This window comes from Gossypium hirsutum, unplaced genomic scaffold (genome assembly GCF_007990345.1).
Source record: "Gossypium hirsutum isolate 1008001.06 unplaced genomic scaffold, Gossypium_hirsutum_v2.1 scaffold_721, whole genome shotgun sequence".
NCBI classification, from domain to species: domain Eukaryota; kingdom Viridiplantae; phylum Streptophyta; class Magnoliopsida; order Malvales; family Malvaceae; genus Gossypium; species Gossypium hirsutum.
This window is the reverse complement of record NW_024403224.1, coordinates 484-18,726: the sequence shown is the minus strand read 5'-3', so window position 1 is coordinate 18,726 and position 18,243 is coordinate 484. Positions and strand designations below refer to the sequence as shown.

Here is an 18,243-nt window from a genome sequence, read left to right as displayed (position 1 = left end):
ACTGTGGAGTTTTGATATGATCCGGTGCATTAGTGTTGGTATGGTCCAACCCGTAACTCTTGCGCAATTTATTTATATAAAGGCTGCCCCTTATCGCACTTGGCCTCGATTTGAATGCAAATTCGACCAAATAACGCAAAATGCAAATTATAATTAGTTTCACCACGTGTAGAAAATTAACTAAAAAAAACTTATATGAAATAGAATTGGAGGGTTGCAACACGAGGACCTCCCAGGAAGGTCACCCATCCTGTACTACTATCTCACAAGCACGCTTAACTACGGAGTTCTGATGGGATCCTGTGCATTACTGCTGGTATGATCACACCCGTCAACTCTTACACAATCTATTTATATAAAGGCTCCCCCCTATCGCACTTGCGTCTCGAATTTGAATGCAAATTCGAAAAAATAACGTTTCAAATATTTATTTCAAAACGCAAATTACTATTTATTACACCACGTGTAAAAATTAATAAAAAAACTTTATATGAAATAAAATTGGAGAGGTGCACACGAGACTCCCAGAAGTACCTATAAACTACTATCCGCAAGCACGCTTAACTACGGAGTTCTGATGGGATCCTATGCATTACTGCTGGTATGATTACACCCGTAACTCTTACGCAATCTATTTATATAAACCCTACCTCCTATGCACTTGTGCCTCGAATTTGAATGCAAATTCGTCCAAATAACGTTTCAAATTATTTATTTCAAAATTAAAATAACTAATTAGCTAAACCACGTTTAGAAAATTTAGTAAAAAAACATTATATGAAGTAAAATGGGAGGGGTGCAACACGAGGACTTCCCAGGAGGTCACCAATCCTAGTACTACTCTCGCCAAGCACGCTTAATACTCTAGCGCAAATTCGGCCAATAATGTTTTAAATTATTTATTTCGTAAAATGAAAATAAGTAATTAGTTACACCACGTGTAGAAAATGCAACGAAAACAAGTTATATGAAATAAAACAGGAGGGGTGCAATACGAGGACTTCCCTGGAGGTCACCCAACCTAGTACTAATCTCGCCCAAGTACACTTAACTGCGGAGTTCTGATGGGATCCGGTACATTAGCGCTGGTATGATCGAGCCCATCAACTCTTGCGCAATCTATTTATATAAAGGCTACCCTTATCGCACTTGCGCCTCGAATTTGAATGCAAATTCGACCAAATAACGCAAAACGCAAATAACTAATTAGTTACACCACGTTTAGAAAAATCAACTAAAAAAACTTTATATGAATAAAATGGGAGGGGTGCAACACGAGGCCTTACAGGAGGTCAGCCATCCTAGTACGACTCTTGCCCAAGCATGCTTAACTGTGGAGTTTTGATATGATCCGGTGCATTAGTGTTGGTATCGTCCACCCGTTAACTCTTGCGCAATTTATTTATATAAGGCTGCCCCTTATCGCACTTGCGCCTCGAATTTGAATGCAAATTCGACCAAATAACGCAAAATGCAAATTATAATTAGTTTCACCACGTGTAGAAAATTTAACTAAAAAAAACTTTATATGAAATAAATTGGAGGGTTGCAACACGAGGACCTCCCAGGAAGGTCACCCATCCTTGTACTACTATCTCACAAGCACGCTTAACTACGGAGTTCTGATGGGACCTGTGCATTACTGCTGGTATGATCACACCCGTCAACTCTTACACAATCTATTTATATAAAGGCTGCCCCTATCGCACTTGCGTCTCGAATTTGAATGCAAATTCGAAAAAATAACGTTCAAATTATTTATTTCGCAAAACGCAAATTACTATTTAGTTACACCACGTGTAGAAAATTTAACTAAAAAAAACTTTATATGAAATAAATTGGAGAGGTGCAACACGAGGACTTCCCAGAAGGTCACCTATCATAATACTACTATCCCGCAAGCACGCTTAACTACGGAGTTCTGATGGGATCCTATGCATTACTGCTGGTATGATTACACCCGTCAACTCTTACGCAATCTATTATATAAACCCTACCTCCTATGCACTTGTGCCTCGAATTTGAATGCAATTCGTCCAAATAACGTTTCAAATTATTTATTTCGCAAAATTAAAATAACTAATTAGCTAAACCACGTTTAGAAAATTCTAGTAAAAAAACATTATATGAAGTAAAATGGGAGGGGTGCAACACGAGGACTTCCCAGGAGGTCACCAATCCTAGTACTACTCTCGCCAAGCACGCTTAACTACTCTAGCGCAAATTCGGCCAAATAATGTTTTAAATTATTTATTTCGTAAAATGAAAATAAGTAATTAGTTACACCACGTGTAGAAAATGCAACGAAAAACAAGTTTATATGAAATAAAACAGGAGGGTGCAATACGAGGACTTCCCTGGAGGTCACCCAACCTAGTACTAATCTCGCCCAAGTACACTTAACTGCGGAGTTCTGATGGGATCCGGTACATTAGCGCTGGTATGATCGAGCCCATCAACTCTTGCGCAATCTATTTATATAAAGGCTACCCTTTATCGCACTTGCGCCTCGAATTTGAATGCAAATTCGACCAAATAACGCAAAACGAAATAACTAATTAGTTACACCACGTTTAGAAAAATCAACTAAAAAAACTTTATATGAAATAAAATGGGAGGGGTGCAACACGAGGCCTTACAGGAGGTCAGCCATCCTAGTACGACTCTTGCCCAAGCATGCTTAACTGTGGAGTTTTGATATGATCCGGTGCATTAGTGTTGGTATGGTCCGCACCCGTTAACTCTTGCGCAATTTATTTATATAAAGGCTGCCCCTTATCGCACTTGCGCCTCGAATTTGAATGCAAATTCGACCAAATAACGCAAAACGCAAATTACTAATTAGTTTCACCACGTGTAGAAAATTTAACTAAAAAAAACTTTATATGAAATAAAATTGGAGGGTTGCAACACGAGGACCTCCCAGGAAGGTCACCCATCCTTGTACTACTATCTCACAAGCACGCTTAACTACGGAGTTCTGATGGGATCCTGTGCATTACTGCTGGTATGATCACACCCGTCAACTCTTACACAATCTATTTATATAAAGGCTGCCCCTATCGCACTTGCGTCTCGAATTTGAATGCAAATTCGAAAAATAACGTTTCAAATTATTTATTTCGCAAAAGCAAATTACTATTTAGTTACACCACGTGTAGAAAATTAACTAAAAAAACTTTATATGAAATAAAATTGGAGAGGTGCAACACGAGGACTTCCCAGAAGGTCACCTATCATAATACTACTATCCCGCAAGCACGCTTAACTACGGAGTTCTGATGGGATCCTATGCATTACTGCTGGTATGATTACACCCGTCAACTCTTACGCAATCTATTTATATAACCCTACCCCTATCGCACTTGTGCCTCGAATTTGAATGCAAATTCGTCCAAATAACGTTTCAAATTATTTATTTCGCAAAATTAAAATAACTAATTAGCTAAACCACGTTTAGAAAATTTAGTAAAAAAACATTATATGAAGTAAAATGGGAGGGGTGCAACACGAGGACTTCCCAGGAGGTCACCAATCCTAGTACTACTCTCGCCCAAGCACGCTTAACTACTCTAGCGCAAATTCGGCCAAATAATGTTTTAAATTATTTATTTCGTAAAATGAAAATAAGTAATTAGTTACACCACGTGTAAAAATGCAACGAAAAACAAGTTTATATGAAATAAAACAGGAGGGGTGCAATACGAGGACTTCCCTGGAGGTCACCCAACCTAGTACTAATCTCGCCCAAGTACACTTAACTGCGGAGTTCTGATGGGATCCGGTACATTAGCGCTGGTATGATCGAGCCCATCAACTCTTGCGCAATCTATTTATATAAAGGCTACCCTTTATCGCACTTGCGCCTCGAATTTGAATGCAAATTCGACCAAATAACGCAAAACGCAAATAACTAATTAGTTACACCACGTTTAGAAAATCAACTAAAAAAACTTTATATGAAATAAAATGGAGGGGTGCAACACGAGGCCTTACAGGAGGTCAGCCATCCTAGTACGACTCTTGCCCAAGCATGCTTAACTGTGGAGTTTTGATATGATCCGGTGCATTAGTGTGGTATGGTCCACCCGTTAACTCTTGCGCAATTTATTTATATAAAGGCTGCCCCTTATCGCACTTGCGCCTCGATTTGAATGCAAATTCGACCAAATAACGCAAAAGCAAATTATAATTAGTTTCACCACGTGTAGAAAATTAACTAAAAAAAACTTTATATGAAATAAAATTGGAGGGTTGCAACACGAGGACCTCCCAGGAAGGTCACCCATCCTTGTACTACTATCTCACAAGCACGCTTAACTACGGAGTTCTGATGGGATCCTGTGCATTACTGCTGGTATGATCACACCCGTCAACTCTTACACAATCTATTTATATAAAGGCTGCCCCCTATCGCACTTGCGTCTCGAATTTGAATGCAAATTCGAAAAATAACGTTTCAAATTATTTATTTCGCAAAACGCAAATTACTATTTAGTTACACCACGTGTAGAAAATTTAACTAAAAAAAACTTTATATGAAATAAAATTGGAGAGGTGCAACACGAGGACTTCCCAGAAGGTCACCTATCATAATACTACTATCCCGCAAGCACGCTTAACTACGGAGTTCTGATGGGATCCTATGCATTACTGCTGGTATGATTACACCCGTCAACTCTTACGCAATCTATTTATATAAACCCTACCTCCTATCGCACTTGTGCCTCGAATTTGAATGCAAATTCGTCCAAATAACGTTTCAAATTATTTATTTCAAAATTAAAATACTAATTAGCTAAACCACGTTTAGAAAATTCTAGTAAAAAAACATTATATGAAGTAAAATGGGAGGGGTGCAACACGAGGACTTCCCAGGAGGTCACCAATCCTAGTACTACTCTCGCCCAAGCACGCTTAACTACTCTAGCGCAAATTCGGCCAAATAATGTTTTAAATTATTTATTTCGTAAAATGAAAATAAGTAATTAGTTACACCACGTGTAGAAAATGCAACGAAAAACAAGTTTATATGAAATAAAACAGGAGGGGTGCAATACGAGGACTTCCTGGAGGTCACCCAACCTAGTACTAATCTCGCCCAAGTACACTTAACTGCGGAGTTCTGATGGGATCCGGTACATTAGCGCTGTATGATCGAGCCCATCAACTCTTGCGCATCTATTTATATAAAGGCTACCCTTTATCGCACTTGCGCCTCGAATTTGAATGCAAATTCGACCAAATAACGCAAACGAAATAACTAATTAGTTACACCACGTTTAGAAAAATCAACTAAAAAAACTTTATATGAAATAAAATGGGAGGGGTGCAACACGAGGCCTTACAGGAGGTCAGCCATCCTAGTACGACTCTTGCCCAAGCATGCTTAACTGTGGAGTTTTGATATGATCCGGTGCATTAGTGTTGGTATGGTCGCACCCGTTAACTCTTGCGCAATTTATTTATATAAAGGCTGCCCCTTATCGACTTGCGCCTCGATTTGAATGCAAATTCGACCAAATAACGCAAAATGCAAATTATAATTAGTTTCACCACGTGTAGAAAATTAACTAAAAAAAATTTATATGAAATAAATTGGAGGGTTGCAACACGAGGACCTCCCAGGAAGGTCACCATCCTGTACTACTATCTCACAAGCACGCTTACTACGGAGTTCTGATGGGATCCTGTGTATTACTGCTGGTATGATCACACCCGTCAACTCTTACACAATCTATTTATATAAAGGTGCCCCTATCGACTTGCGTCTCGAATTTGAATGCAAATTCGAAAAAATAACGTTTCAAATTATTTATTTCGCAAAAGCAAATTACTATTTAGTTACACCACGTGTAGAAAATTTAACTAAAAAAAACTTTATATGAAATAAAATTGGAGAGGTGCAACACGAGGACTTCCCAGAAGGTCACCTATCATAATACTACTATCCCGCAAGCACGCTTAACTACGGAGTTCTGATGGGATCCTATGCATTACTGCTGGTATGATTACACCGTCAACTCTTACGCAATCTATTTATATAAACCCTACCTCCTATCGCACTTGTGGCTCGAATTTGAATGCAAATTCGTCCAAATAACGTTTCAAATTATTTATTTCGCAAAATTAAAATGACTAATTAGCTAAACCACGTTTAGAAAATTCTAGTAAAAAAACATTATATGAAGTAAAATGGGAGGGGTGCAACACGAGGACTTCCCAGGAGGTCACCAATCCTAGTACTACTCTCGCCCAAGCACGCTTAACTACTCTAGCGCAAATTCGGCCAAATAATGTTTTAAATTATTTATTTCGTAAAATGAAAATAAGTAATTAGTTACACCACGTGTACAAAATGCAACGAAAAACAAGTTTATATGAAATAAAACAGGAGGGGTGCATACGAGGACTTCCCTGGAGGTCACCCAACCTAATACTAATCTCGCCCAAGTACACTTAACTGCGGAGTTCTGATGGGATCCGATACATTAGCGCTGGTATGATCGAGCCCATCAACTCTTGCGCAATCTATTTATTAAAGGCTACCCTTTATCGCACTTGCGCCTCGAATTTGAATGCAAATTGACCAAATAACGCAAAACGTAAATAACTAATTAGTTACACCACGTTTAGAAAAATCAACTAAAAAAATTTATATGAAATAAAATGGGAGGGTGCAACACGAGGCCTTACAGGAGGTCAGCCATCCTAGTACGACTCTTGCCCAAGCATGCTTAACTGTGGAGTTTTGATATGATCCGGTGCATTAGTGTTGGTATCGTCCCACCCGTTAACTCTTGCGCAATTTATTTATATAAAGGCTGCCCCTTATCGCACTTGCGCCTCGAATTTGAATGCAAATTCGACCAAATAACGCAAAATGCAAATTACTAATTAGTTTCACCACGTGTAGAAAATTTAACTAAAAAAAATTTATATGAAATAAAATTGGAGGGTTGCAACACGAGGACCTCCCAGGAAGGTCACCCATCCTTGTACTACTATCTCACAAGCACGCTTCACTACGGAGTTCTGATGGGATCCTGTGTATTACTGCTGGTATGATCACACCCGTCAACTCTTACACAATCTATTTATATAAAGGCTGCCCCCTATCGCACTTGCGTCTCGAATTTGAATGCAAATTCGAAAAAATAACGTTTCAAATTATTTATTTCGCAAAACGCAAATTACTATTTAGTTACACCACGTGTAGAAAATTTAACTAAAAAAAACTTTATATGAAATAAAATTGGAGAGGTGCAACACGAGGACTTCCCAGAAGGTCACCTATCATAATACTACTATCCCGCAAGCACGCTTAACTACGGAGTTCTGATGGGATCCTATGCATTACTGCTGGTATGATTACACCCGTCAACTCTTACGCAATCTATTTATATAAACCCTACCTCCTATCGCACTTGTGCTCGAATTTGAATGCAAATTCGTCCAAATAACGTTTCAAATTATTTATTTCGCAAAATTAAAATAACTAATTAGCTAAACCACGTTTAGAAAATTCTAGTAAAAAAACATTATATGAAGTAAAATGGGAGGGGTGCAACACGAGGACTTCCAGGAGGTCACCAATCCTAGTACTACTCTCGCCCAAGCACGCTTAACTACTCTAGCGCAAATTCGGCCAAATAATGTTTTAAATTATTTATTTCGTAAAATGAAAATAAGTAATTAGTTACACCACGTGTAAAAATGCAACGAAAAACAAGTTTATATGAAATAAAACAGGAGGGGTGCAATACGAGGACTTCCCTGGAGGTCACCCAACCTAATACTAATCTCGCCCAAGTACACTTAACTGCGGAGTTCTGATGGGATCCGGTACATTAGCGCTGGTATGATCGAGCCATCAACTCTTGCGCCATCTATTTATATAAAGGCTACCCTTTATCGCACTTGCGCCTCGAATTTGAATGCAAATTCGACCAAATAAGCAAAACGTAAATAACTAATTAGTTACACCACGTTTAGAAAAATCAACTAAAAAAACTTTATATGAAATAAAATGGGAGGGGGCAACACGAGGCCATTACAGGAGTCAGCCATCCTAGTACGACTCTTGCCCAAGCATGCTTAACTGTGGAGTTTTGATATGATCCGGTGCATTAGTGTGGTATCGTCCCACCCGTTAACTCTTGCGCAATTTATTTATATAAAGGCTGCCCCTTATCGCACTTGCGCCTCGAATTTGAATGCAAATTCGACCAAATAACGCAAAATGCAAATTATAATTAGTTTCACCACGTGTAGAAAATTAACTAAAAAAACTTTATATGAAATAGAATTGGAGGGTTGCAACACGAGGACCTCCCAGGAAGGTCACCCATCCTTGTACTACTATCTCACAAGCACGCTTAACTACGGAGTTCTGATGGATCCTGTCATTACTGCTGGTATGATCACACCCGTCAACTCTTACACAATCTATTTATATAAAGGCTGCCCCCTATCGCACTTGCGTCTGAATTTGAATGCAAATTCGAAAAATAACGTTTCAAATTATTTATTTCGCAAAACGCAAATTACTATTTAGTTACACCACGTGTAGAAAATTTAACTAAAAAAAACTTTATATGAAATAAAATTGGAGAGGTGCAACACGAGGACTTCCCAGAAGGTCACCTATCATAATACTACTATCCCGCAAGCACGCTTAACTACGGAGTTCTGATGGGATCCTATGCATTACTGCTGGTATGATTACACCCGTCAACTCTTACGCAATCTATTTATATAAACCCTACCTCCTATCGCACTTGTGCCTCGAATTTGAATGCAAATTCGTCCAAATAACGTTTCAAATTATTTATTTCGCAAAATTAAAATGACTAATTAGCTAAACCACGTTTAGAAAATTCTAGTAAAAAAACATTATATGAAGTAAAATGGGAGGGGTGCAACACGAGGACTTCCCAGGAGGTCACCAATCCTAGTACTACTCTCGCCCAAGCACGCTTAACTACTCTAGCGCAAATTCGGCCAAATAATGTTTTAAATTATTTATTTGTAAAATGAAAATAAGTAATTAGTTACACCACGTGTAAAAATGCAACGAAAAACAAGTTTATATGAAATAAAACAGGAGGGGTGCAATACGAGGACTTCCCTGGAGGTCACCCAACCTAGTACTAATCTCGCCCAAGTACACTTAACTGCGGAGTTCTGATGGGATCCGGTACATTAGCGCTGTATGATCGAGCCCATCAACTCTTGCGCCATCTATTTATATAAAGGCTACCCTTTATCGCACTTGCGCCTCGAATTTGAATGCAAATTCGACCAAATAACGCAAAACGTAAATAACTAATTAGTTACACCACGTTTAGAAAAATCAACTAAAAAAACTTTATATGAAATAAAATGGGAGGGGTGCAACACGAGGCCATTACAGGAGGTAGCCATCCTAGTACGACTCTTGCCCAAGCATGCTTAACTGTGGAGTTTTGATATGATCCGGTGCATTAGTGTTGGTATGGTCGCACCCGTTAACTCTTGCGCAATTTATTTATATAAAGGCTGCCCCTTATCGACTTGCGCCTCAATTTAATGCAAATTCGACCAAATAACGCAAAATGCAAATTATTAATTAGTTTCACCACGTGTAGAAAATTTAACTAAAAAAAATTTATATGAAATAAAATTGGAGGGTTGCAACACGAGGACCTCCCAGGAAGGTCACCCATCCTTGTACTACTATCTCACAGCACGCTTCACTACGGAGTTCGATGGGATCCTGTGTATTACTGCTGGTATGATCACACCCGTCAACTCTTACACAATCTATTTATATAAAGGTGCCCCCTATCGCACTTGCGTCTCGAATTTGAATGCAAATTCAAAAAATAACGTTTCAAATTATTTATTTCGCAAAACGCAAATTACTATTTAGTTACACCACGTGTAGAAAATTTAACTAAAAAAAACTTTATATGAAATAAAATTGGAGAGGTGCAACACGAGGACTTCCCAGAAGGTCACCTATCATAATACTACTATCCCGCAAGCACGCTTAACTACGGGTTCTGATGGGATCCTATGCATTACTGCTGGTATGATTACACCCGTCAACTCTTACGCAATCTATTTATATAAACCCTACCTCCTATCGCACTTGTGGCTCGAATTTGAATGCAAATTCGTCCAAATAACGTTTCAAATTATTTATTTCGCAAAATTAAAATGACTAATTAGCTAAACCACGTTTAGAAAATTCTAGAAAAAAACATTATATGAAGTAAAATGGGAGGGGTGCAACACGAGGACTTCCCAGGAGGTCACCAATCCTAGTACTACTCTCGCCCAAGCACGCTTAACTACTCTAGCGAAATTCGGCCAAATAATGTTTTAAATTATTTATTTCGTAAAATGAAAATAAGTAATTAGTTACACCACGTGTAGAAAATGCAACGAAAAACAAGTTTATATGAAATAAAACAGGAGGGGTGCAATACGAGGACTTCCCTGGAGGTCACCCAACCTAGTACTAATCTCGCCCAAGTACACTTAACTGCGGAGTTCTGATGGGATCCGGTACATTAGCGCTGGTATGATCGAGCCCATCAACTCTTGCGCATCTATTTATATAAAGGCTACCCTTTATCGCACTTGCGCCTCGAATTTGAATGCAAATTCGACCAAATAACGCAAAACGTAAATAACTAATTAGTTACACCACTTTAGAAAAATCAACTAAAAAAACTTTATATGAAATAAAATGGGAGGGGTGCAACACGAGGCCATTACAGGAGTCAGCCATCCTAGTACGACTCTTGCCCAAGCATGCTTAACTGTGGATTTTGATATGATCCGGTGCATTAGTGTTGGTATCGTCCCACCCGTTAACTCTTGCGCAATTTATTTATATAAAGGCTGCCCCTTATCGCACTGCGCCTCGAATTTGAATGCAAATTCGACCAAATAACGCAAAATGCAAATTTTAATTAGTTTCACCACGTGTAGAAAATTTAACTAAAAAAAACTTTATATGAAATAGAATTGGAGGGTTGCAACACGAGGACCTCCCAGGAAGGTCACCCATCCTTGTACTACTATCTCACAAGCACGCTTAACTACGGAGTTCTGATGGGATCCTGTGCATTACTGCTGGTATGATCACACCCGTCAACTCTTACACAATCTATTTATATAAAGGCTGCCCCCTATCGCACTTGCGTCTCGAATTTGAATGCAAATTCGAAAAAATAACGTTTCAAATTATTTATTTCGCAAAACGCAAATTACTATTTAGTTACACCACGTGTAGAAAATTTAACTAAAAAAAACTTTATATGAAATAAAATTGGAGAGGTGCAACACGAGGACTTCCCAGAAGGTCACCTATCATAATACTACTATCCCGCAAGCACGCTTAACTACGGAGTTCTGATGGGATCCTATGCATTACTGCTGGTATGATTACACCGTCAACTCTAACGCAATCTATTTATATAAACCCTACCTCCTATCGCACTTGTGGCTCGAATTTGAATGCAAATTCGTCCAAATAACGTTTCAAATTATTTATTTTGCAAAATTAAAATGACTAATTAGCTAAACCACGTTTAGAAAATTCTAGAAAAAAACATTATATGAAGTAAAATGGGAGGGGTGCAACACGAGGACTTCCCAGGAGGTCACCAATCCTAGTACTACTCTCGCCCAAGCACGCTTAACTACTCTAGCGAAATTCGGCCAAATAATGTTTTAAATTATTTTTTCGTAAAATGAAAATAAGTAATTAGTTACACCCGTGTAGAAAATGCAACGAAAAAAAGTTTATATGAAATAAAACAGGAGGGGTGCAATACGAGGACTTCCCTGGAGGTCACCCAACCTAGTACTAATCTCGCCCAAGTACACTTAACTGCGGAGTTCTGATGGGATCCGGTACATTAGCGCTGGTATGATCGAGCCCATCAACTCTTGCGCCATCTATTTATATAAAGGCTACCCTTTATCGCACTTGCGCCTCGAATTTGAATGCAAATTCGACCAAATAACGCAAAACGTAAATATCTAATTAGTTACACATTTAGAAAAATCAAATAAAAAACTTTATATGAAATAAAATGGGAGGGGTGCAACACGAGGCCATTACAGGAGATCAGCCATCCTAGTACGACTCTTGCCCAAGCATGCTTAACTGTGGAGTTTTGATATGATCCGGTGCATTAGTGTTGGTATCGTCCCACCCGTTAACTCTTATCGCACTTGCGCCTCGAATTTGAATGCAAATTCGACCAAATAACGCTTAACTACGGAGTTCTGATAGGATCCTGTGCATTACTGCTGGTATGATCACACCCGTCAACTCTTACACAATCTATTTATATAAAGGCTGCCCCCTATCGCACTTGCGTCTCGAATTTGAATGCAAATTCGAAAAATAAGGTTTCAAATTATTTATTTCGCAAAACGCAAATTACTATTTAGTTACACCACGTGTAGAAAATTTAACTAAAAAAAACTTTATACGAAATAAAATTGGAGAGGTGCAACACGAGGACTTCCCAGAAGGTCACCTATCATAATACTACTATCCCGCAAGCACGCTTAACTACGGAGTTCTGATGGGATCCTATGCATTACTGCTGGTATGATTACACCTGTCAACTCTAACGCAATCTATTTATATAAACCCTACCTCCTATCGCACTTGTGCCTCGAATTTGAATGCAAATTCGTCCAAATAACGTTTCAAATTATTTATTTCGCAAAATTAAAATGACTAATTAGCTAAACCACGTTTAGAAAATTCTAGTAAAAAAACATTATATGAAGTAAAATGGGAGGGGTGCAACACGAGGACTTCCCAGGAGGTCCCAATCCTAGTACTACTCTCGCCCAAGCACGCTTAACTACTCTAGCGCAAATTCGGCCAAATAATGTTTTAAATTATTTATTTCGTAAAATGAAAATAGTAATTAGTTACACCACGTGTACAAAATGCAACGAAAGACAAGTTTATATGAAATAAAACAGGAGGGGTGCAATACGAGGACTTCCCTGGAGGTCACCCAACCTAGTACTAATCTCGCCCAAGTACACTTAACTGCGGAGTCTGATGGGATCCGATACATTAGCGCTGGTATGATCGAGCCCATCAACTCTTGCGCCATCTATTTATATAAAGACTACCCTTTATCGCACTTGCGCCTCGAATTTGAATACAAATTCGACCAAATAACGCAAAACGTAAATAACTAATTAGTTACACCACATTTAGAAAAATCAACTAAAAAAACTTTATATAAATAAAATGGGAGGGGTGCAACACGAGGCCATTACAGGAGATCAGCCATCCTAGTACGACTCTTGCCCAAGCATGCTTAACTGTGGAGTTTTGATATGATCCGGTGCATTAGTGTTGGTATGGTCGCACCCGTTAACTCTTGCGCAATTTATTTATATAAAGGCTGCCCCTTATCGTACTTGCGCCTCGAATTTGAATGCAAATTGACCAAATAACGCAAAATGCAAATTATTAATTAGTTTCACCACGTGTAGAAAATTTAACTAAAAAAAACTTTATATGAAATAAAATTGGAGGGTTGCAACACGAGGACCTCCCAGGAAGGTCACCCATCCTTGTACTACTATCTCACAAGCACGCTTCACTACGGAGTTCTGATGGGATCCTGTGATTACTGCTGGTATGATCACACCCGTCAACTCTTACACAATCTATTTATATAAAGGCTGCCCCTATCGCACTTGCGTCTCGAATTTGAATGCAAATTCGAAAAAATAACGTTTCAAATTATTTATTTCGCAAAACGCAAATTACTATTTAGTTACACCACGTGTAGAAAATTTAACTAAAAAAAACTTTATAGAAATAAAATTGGAGAGGTGCAACACAGGACTTCCCAGAAGGTCACCTATCATAATACTACTATCCCGCAAGCACGCTTAACTACGGAGTTCTGATGGGATCCTATGCATTACTGCTGGTATGATTACACTGTCAACTCTAACGCAATCTATTTATATAAACCCTACCTCCTATCGCACTTGTGCCTCGAATTTGAATGCAAATTGTCCAAATAACGTTTCAAATTATTTATTTCGCAAAATTAAAATGACTAATTAGCTAAACCACGTTTAGAAAATTCTAGTAAAAAACATTATATGAAGTAAAATGGGAGGGGTGCAACACGAGGACTTCCCAGGAGGTCTCCAATCCTAGTACTACTCTCGCCCAAGCACGCTTAACTACTCTAGCGCAAATTCGGCCAAATAATGTTTTAAATTATTTATTTCGTAAAATGAAAATAAGTAATTAGTTACACCACGTGTACAAAATGCAACGAAAACAAGTTTATATGAAATAAAACAGGAGGGTGCAATACGAGGACTTCCCTGGAGGTCACCCAACCTAGTACTAATCTCGCCCAAGTACACTTAACTGCGGAGTACTGATGGGATCCGATACATTAGCGCTGGTATGATCGAGCCCATCAACTCTTGCGCCATCTATTTATATAAAGCTACCCTTTATCGCACTTGCGCCTCGAATTTGAATACAAATTCGACCAAATAACGCAAAACGTAAATAACTAATTAGTTACACCACATTTAGAAAAATCAACTAAAAAAACTTTATATAAATAAAATGGGAGGGGTGCAACACGAGGCCATTACAGGAGATCAGCCATCCTAGTACGACTCTTGCCCAAGCATGCTTAACTGTGGAGTTTTGATATGATCCGGTGCATTAGTGTTGGTATGGTCGCACCCGTTAACTCTTGCGCAATTTATTTATATAAAGGCTGCCCTTATCGTACTTGCGCCTCGAATTTGAATGCAAATTCGACCAAATAACGCAAAATGCAAATTATAATTAGGTTCACCACGTGTAGAAAATTTAACTAAAAAAAACTTTATATGAAATAAAATTGGAGGGTTGCAACACGAGGACCTCCAGGAAGGTCACCCATCCTTGTACTACTATCTCACAAGCACGCTTCACTACGGAGTTCTGATGGGATCCTGTGTATTACTGCTGGTATGATCACACCCGTCAACTCTTACACAATCTATTTATATAAAGGTGCCCCCTATCGCACTTGTGTCTCGAATTTGAATGCAAATTCGAAAAAATAACGTTTAAATTATTTATTTCGCAAAACGCAAATTACTATTTAGTTACACCACGTGTAGAAAATTTAACTAAAAAAACTTTATATGAAATAAAATTGGAGAGGTGCAACACGAGGACTTCCCAGAAGGTCACCTATCATAATACTACTATCCGCAAGCACGCTTAACTACGGAGTTCTGATGGGATCCTATGCATTCTGCTGGTATGATTACACCCGTCAACTCTTACGCAATCTATTTATATAAACCCTACCTCTATCGCACTTGTGCCTCGAATTTGAATGCAAATTCGTCCAAATAACGTTTCAAATTATTTATTTCGCAAAATTAAAATGACTAATTAGCTAAACCACGTTTAGAAAATTCTAGAAAAAAACATTATATGAAGTAAAATGGGAGGGGTGCAACACGAGGACTTCCCAGGAGGTCACCAATCCTAGTACTACTCTCGCCCAAGCACGCTTAACTACTCTAGCGAAATTCGGCCAAATAATGTTTAAATTATTTATTTCGTAAAATGAAAATAAGTAATTAGTTACACCACGTGTAAAAATGCAACGAAAAACAAGTTTATATGAAATAAACAGGAGGGGTGCAATACGAGGACTTCCCTGGAGGTCACCCAACCAAGTACTAATCTCGCCCAAGTACACTTAACTGCGGAGTTCTGATGGATCCGTACATTAGCGCTGGTATGATCGAGCCCATCAACTCTTGCGCCATCTATTTATATAAAGGCTACCCTTTATCGCACTTGCGCCTCGAATTGAATGCAAATTCGACCAATAACGCAAACGTAAATACTAATTAGTTACACCACATTTAGAAAATCAACTAAAAAAACTTTATATGAAATAAAATGGGAGGGGTCAACACGAGGCCATTACAGGAGATCAGCCATCCAAGTACGACTCTTGCCCAAGCATGCTTAATTGTGGAGTTTTGATATGATCCGGTGCATTAGTGTTGGTATCGTCCACCCGTTAACTCTTGCGCAATTTATTTATATAAAGGCTGCCCCTTATCCACTTGCGCCTCGAATTTGAATGCAAATTCGACCAAATAACGCAAAATGCAAATTATTAATTAGTTTCACCACGTGTAGAAAATTAACTAAAAAAAATTTATATGAAATAGAATTGGAGGGTTGCAACAGAGGACCTCCCAGGAAGGTCACCCATCCTTGTACTACTATCTCACAAGCACGCTTCCTCGGAGTTCTGATGGGATCCTGTGTATTACTGCTGGTATGATCACAGCCGTCAACTCTTACACAATCTATTTATATAAAGGCTGCCCCCTATCCCACTTGCGTCTCGAATTTGAATGCAAATTCGAAAAATAACGTTTCAAATTATTTATTTCGCAAACGCAAATTACTATTTAGTTACACCACGTGTAGAAAATTTAATAAAAAAAACTTTATATGAAATAAAATTGGAGAGGTGCAACACGAGGACTTCCCAGAAGGTCACCTATCATAATACTACTATCCCGCAAGCACGCTTAACTACGGAGTTCTGATGGGATCTATGCATTACTGCTGGTATGATTACACCCGTCAACTCTTACGCAATCTATTTATATAAACCCTACCTCCTATCGCACTTGTGCCTCGAATTTGAATGCAAATTCGTCCAAATAACGTTTCAATTATTTATTTCGAAAATTAAAATGACTAATTAGCTAAACCACGTTTAGAAAATTCTAGTAAAAAAACATTATATGAAGTAAAATGGAGGGGTGCAACACGAGGACTTCCAGGAGGTCACCAATCCTAGTACTACTCTCGCCAAGCACGCTTATCTACTCTAGCGCAAATTCGGCCAAATAATGTTTTAAATTATTTATTTCGTAAAATGAAAATAAGTAATTAGTTACACCACGTGTAGAAAATGCAACGAGAAACAAGTTTATATGAAATAAAACAGGAAGGGTGCAATACGAGGATTTCCCTGGAGGTCACCCAACCTAATACTAATCTCGCCCAAGTACACTTAACTGCGGAGTTCTGATGGGATCCGGTAGATTAGCGCTGGTATGATCGAGCCCATCAACTCTTGCGCCATCTATTTATATAAGGCTACCCTTTATCGCACTTGCGCCTCGAATTTGAATGCAAATTCGACCAAATAACGCAAAACGTAAATAACTAATTAGTTACACCACGTTTAGAAAATCAACTAAAAAAACTTTATATGAAATAAAATGGGAGGGGTGCAACACGAGGCCGTTACAGGAGGTCAGCCATCCTAGTACGACTCTTGCCCAAGCATGCTTAACTGTGGAGTTTTGATATGATCCGGTGCATTAGTGTTGGTATCGTCCACCCGTTAACTCTTGCGCAATTTATTTATATAAAGGCTGCCCCTTATCGCACTTGCGCCTCGAATTTGAATGCAAATTCGACCAAATAACGCAAAATGCAAATTATAATTAGTTTCACCACGTGTAGAAAATTTAACTAAAAAAATTTATATGAAATAGAATTGGAGGGTTGCAACACGAGGACCTCCCAGGAAGGTCACCCATCCTTGTACTACTATCTCACAAGCACGCTTCACTACGGAGTTCTGATGGGATCCTGTGTATTACTGCTGGTATGATCACACCCGTCAACTCTTACACAATCTATTTATATAAAGGCTGCCCCTATCACTTGCTCTGAATTTGAATGCAATTCGAAAAAATAACGTTTCAATTATTTATTTCGCAAAACGCAAATTACTATTTGTTACACACGTGTAGAAAATTTAATAAAAAAACTTTATATGAAATAAAATTGGAGAGGTGCAACACGAGGACTTCCCAGAAGGTCACCTATCATAATACTACTATCCGCAAGCACGCTTAACTACGGAGTTTGATGGGATCCTATGCATTACTGCTGGTATGATTACCCCGTCAACTCTTACGCAATCTATTTATATAAACCTACCTCCTGTGCACTTGTGCTCGATTTGAATGCAAATTCGTCCAAATAACGTTTCAATTTATTTCGAAAATTAAATGACTAATTAGCTAACCACGTTTAGAATTCTAGTAAAAAAACATTATATGAAGTAAAATGGAGGGTGCAACGAGGACTTCCAGGAGGTCACCATCCTAGTACTACTC

At 38.5% G+C, this 18,243-nt stretch overlaps 5 non-coding genes and 31 pseudogenes across 5 annotated transcripts; all 36 read right to left on the bottom strand.

Moving 5' to 3' along the window:
• Nucleotides 1-211: 211 nt before the first annotated feature.
• On the bottom strand, nucleotides 212-330 carry LOC121227046 (uncharacterized; annotated as a pseudogene).
• Nucleotides 331-983: 653 nt separating this feature from the next.
• On the bottom strand, nucleotides 984-1,102 carry LOC121227054 (5S ribosomal RNA). The gene has a single exon (XR_005924708.1). It is a non-coding gene; the product is annotated as a 5S ribosomal RNA (ribosomal RNA).
• A 441-nt stretch (nucleotides 1,103-1,543) lies between these two features.
• On the bottom strand, nucleotides 1,544-1,662 carry LOC121227055 (uncharacterized; annotated as a pseudogene).
• Nucleotides 1,663-1,843: 181 nt separating this feature from the next.
• On the bottom strand, nucleotides 1,844-1,962 carry LOC121227039 (uncharacterized; annotated as a pseudogene).
• A 373-nt stretch (nucleotides 1,963-2,335) lies between these two features.
• LOC121227056 (5S ribosomal RNA) lies at nucleotides 2,336-2,454 on the bottom strand. Its single transcript, XR_005924709.1, has one exon. It is a non-coding gene; the product is annotated as a 5S ribosomal RNA (ribosomal RNA).
• Nucleotides 2,455-2,617: 163 nt separating this feature from the next.
• LOC121227051 (uncharacterized) lies at nucleotides 2,618-2,736 on the bottom strand (annotated as a pseudogene).
• Nucleotides 2,737-2,901: 165 nt separating this feature from the next.
• Nucleotides 2,902-3,021, bottom strand: LOC121227031 (uncharacterized; annotated as a pseudogene).
• Nucleotides 3,022-3,200: 179 nt separating this feature from the next.
• LOC121227038 (uncharacterized) lies at nucleotides 3,201-3,319 on the bottom strand (annotated as a pseudogene).
• A 374-nt stretch (nucleotides 3,320-3,693) lies between these two features.
• On the bottom strand, nucleotides 3,694-3,812 carry LOC121227042 (5S ribosomal RNA). The gene has a single exon (XR_005924706.1). It is a non-coding gene; the product is annotated as a 5S ribosomal RNA (ribosomal RNA).
• Nucleotides 3,813-4,251: 439 nt separating this feature from the next.
• Nucleotides 4,252-4,371, bottom strand: LOC121227029 (uncharacterized; annotated as a pseudogene).
• Nucleotides 4,372-4,554: 183 nt separating this feature from the next.
• LOC121227037 (uncharacterized) lies at nucleotides 4,555-4,673 on the bottom strand (annotated as a pseudogene).
• A 375-nt stretch (nucleotides 4,674-5,048) lies between these two features.
• Nucleotides 5,049-5,165, bottom strand: LOC121227026 (uncharacterized; annotated as a pseudogene).
• A 161-nt stretch (nucleotides 5,166-5,326) lies between these two features.
• On the bottom strand, nucleotides 5,327-5,444 carry LOC121227033 (uncharacterized; annotated as a pseudogene).
• A 456-nt stretch (nucleotides 5,445-5,900) lies between these two features.
• Nucleotides 5,901-6,019, bottom strand: LOC121227045 (uncharacterized; annotated as a pseudogene).
• Nucleotides 6,020-6,395: 376 nt separating this feature from the next.
• LOC121227024 (uncharacterized) lies at nucleotides 6,396-6,514 on the bottom strand (annotated as a pseudogene).
• Nucleotides 6,515-6,674: 160 nt separating this feature from the next.
• Nucleotides 6,675-6,792, bottom strand: LOC121227052 (uncharacterized; annotated as a pseudogene).
• Nucleotides 6,793-6,956: 164 nt separating this feature from the next.
• On the bottom strand, nucleotides 6,957-7,076 carry LOC121227043 (uncharacterized; annotated as a pseudogene).
• Nucleotides 7,077-7,260: 184 nt separating this feature from the next.
• Nucleotides 7,261-7,379, bottom strand: LOC121227035 (uncharacterized; annotated as a pseudogene).
• A 375-nt stretch (nucleotides 7,380-7,754) lies between these two features.
• LOC121227019 (uncharacterized) lies at nucleotides 7,755-7,873 on the bottom strand (annotated as a pseudogene).
• Nucleotides 7,874-8,613: 740 nt separating this feature from the next.
• On the bottom strand, nucleotides 8,614-8,732 carry LOC121227034 (uncharacterized; annotated as a pseudogene).
• A 376-nt stretch (nucleotides 8,733-9,108) lies between these two features.
• Nucleotides 9,109-9,226, bottom strand: LOC121227022 (uncharacterized; annotated as a pseudogene).
• Nucleotides 9,227-10,463: 1,237 nt separating this feature from the next.
• LOC121227030 (5S ribosomal RNA) lies at nucleotides 10,464-10,582 on the bottom strand. Its single transcript, XR_005924703.1, has one exon. It is a non-coding gene; the product is annotated as a 5S ribosomal RNA (ribosomal RNA).
• Nucleotides 10,583-11,024: 442 nt separating this feature from the next.
• On the bottom strand, nucleotides 11,025-11,144 carry LOC121227028 (uncharacterized; annotated as a pseudogene).
• A 184-nt stretch (nucleotides 11,145-11,328) lies between these two features.
• On the bottom strand, nucleotides 11,329-11,447 carry LOC121227044 (uncharacterized; annotated as a pseudogene).
• A 372-nt stretch (nucleotides 11,448-11,819) lies between these two features.
• LOC121227018 (5S ribosomal RNA) lies at nucleotides 11,820-11,938 on the bottom strand. Its single transcript, XR_005924701.1, has one exon. It is a non-coding gene; the product is annotated as a 5S ribosomal RNA (ribosomal RNA).
• Nucleotides 11,939-12,512: 574 nt separating this feature from the next.
• On the bottom strand, nucleotides 12,513-12,631 carry LOC121227032 (uncharacterized; annotated as a pseudogene).
• Nucleotides 12,632-13,007: 376 nt separating this feature from the next.
• Nucleotides 13,008-13,125, bottom strand: LOC121227023 (uncharacterized; annotated as a pseudogene).
• Nucleotides 13,126-13,288: 163 nt separating this feature from the next.
• On the bottom strand, nucleotides 13,289-13,407 carry LOC121227050 (uncharacterized; annotated as a pseudogene).
• A 164-nt stretch (nucleotides 13,408-13,571) lies between these two features.
• LOC121227053 (uncharacterized) lies at nucleotides 13,572-13,690 on the bottom strand (annotated as a pseudogene).
• A 673-nt stretch (nucleotides 13,691-14,363) lies between these two features.
• On the bottom strand, nucleotides 14,364-14,482 carry LOC121227021 (uncharacterized; annotated as a pseudogene).
• A 162-nt stretch (nucleotides 14,483-14,644) lies between these two features.
• LOC121227049 (uncharacterized) lies at nucleotides 14,645-14,763 on the bottom strand (annotated as a pseudogene).
• A 163-nt stretch (nucleotides 14,764-14,926) lies between these two features.
• Nucleotides 14,927-15,045, bottom strand: LOC121227040 (uncharacterized; annotated as a pseudogene).
• Nucleotides 15,046-15,715: 670 nt separating this feature from the next.
• LOC121227027 (uncharacterized) lies at nucleotides 15,716-15,832 on the bottom strand (annotated as a pseudogene).
• A 736-nt stretch (nucleotides 15,833-16,568) lies between these two features.
• On the bottom strand, nucleotides 16,569-16,686 carry LOC121227048 (uncharacterized; annotated as a pseudogene).
• A 373-nt stretch (nucleotides 16,687-17,059) lies between these two features.
• On the bottom strand, nucleotides 17,060-17,178 carry LOC121227020 (uncharacterized; annotated as a pseudogene).
• Nucleotides 17,179-17,620: 442 nt separating this feature from the next.
• LOC121227041 (uncharacterized) lies at nucleotides 17,621-17,740 on the bottom strand (annotated as a pseudogene).
• Between the last annotated feature and the right edge of the window lie 503 nt (nucleotides 17,741-18,243).